A 1,491-nucleotide genomic window follows, 5' to 3' on the forward strand; every position below is an offset into this window, starting at 1 on the left:
TCGAAAAGGTGGGTGGGGTATAAAATTAAGGTGAAGAGGGTGTAAGGGTAGTTCTGTGGTAGAATTCTTGCCTGCTATACAGGAGACCCAGGTTTGATTCTGGGCCCATGTACTTCCCCAAAACAAAACAAGCAAAGAAGCAAACAAAAAAAATTCCACAAATGGTGCTGCAACAATGGGATTCTCACATGGAATAAGAATGAAATATGACCCCTGCCATAAAGCATACAAAAGAATTAATGTGAAAAAAATCAGAAATGTTTCTCTACACAAGAAATTATCTAACTCAGGAGTCAATTAAGGAAAAAATTCCACTCAAAATAACAACTAAAAGAATCAAGTATCTAAGAATGAACTTAACTACAGATGTAAAGGACTCGTACACAGAAAACTTCATAGCATTGCTAAAAGAAATCAAACAACATCCAAATAGGTGAAAAGACATTTTGTACTCATGTAAGGAAGGTTAAATGCACTTAAGATGACAATTCTGCTCAAATTGATCTACAGATTCAACAAAGTACCAATCAAAATTCCAACAACTTACTTTGAAGAATTGAAAAAAACTGGTTACCATATTCATCTGGAAAAGAAAGATACTCTGAACAGCTAAAAGCATCCTAAAAAATGAAGAACGAAGTGGGAAAATTAACGTTTCCTGATTTTAAAGCTCATTATAAAGCCACATTGGTCAAAAAAGCATGGTACTGTCACAAAGACAGGAGTATTGACCAATGGTATTGAAATGAGTGTGCAGAAATAGACCACCAAATCTATGGTCAACTGATCTTCTACAAGGCCCACAAATCTACTGAACTGGGACAAGATATTCTTTTTAATAATTGGGCATGGGAGAACTGGATATCAATAGCCAAAAGAATGAAAATGGACCCTTACCTTACACCCTATTCAAAATTAACTCAAAGTGGATCAAACCCCTAAATATAAGAACCAGTACCAGGAAGCTCCTAGAAAAAAATGTAGGGAAACATCTTCAAGACCTAGTAATAGGAGGTAGCATCCTAAACTTTACACAAACAAAAGGAAAAATAAATGAATGGGAACTCCTCAAAATCAAATGCTTTTGTGCCTCAATCACAAAAGAATAAGCTGCCAATTTTAAAGTGGTCTAAAGATATGAATAGGCATTTTTCTGAAGAGCAAATACAGATGACTCAAAAGCACATGAAGAGATGCTCATTTTCATTAGCTAAAAGGGTAATACAAATCAAGACTACAATGAGATACCATCTCACACCTATAAGAATGGCTGCTATTAAATAAACAGGAAGCTACAAATGTTGAAAAGGTTATGGAGAAATTGGGACACTTAAAAACTGCTGGTAGGACTATATAATGGTACAGCCACAAGGAATACAGTTTGGAGGTTCCCTAAGAAACTAAATATTGAATTGTCCTTTGATCCAGCAATATCACTATTTGATATATGCCCAGAAGAGCTGAAAACAGTGACACTAACAGATATTTGAA

This window comes from Tamandua tetradactyla, chromosome X, assembly GCF_023851605.1.
Source record: "Tamandua tetradactyla isolate mTamTet1 chromosome X, mTamTet1.pri, whole genome shotgun sequence".
Taxonomy (NCBI): domain Eukaryota; kingdom Metazoa; phylum Chordata; class Mammalia; order Pilosa; family Myrmecophagidae; genus Tamandua; species Tamandua tetradactyla.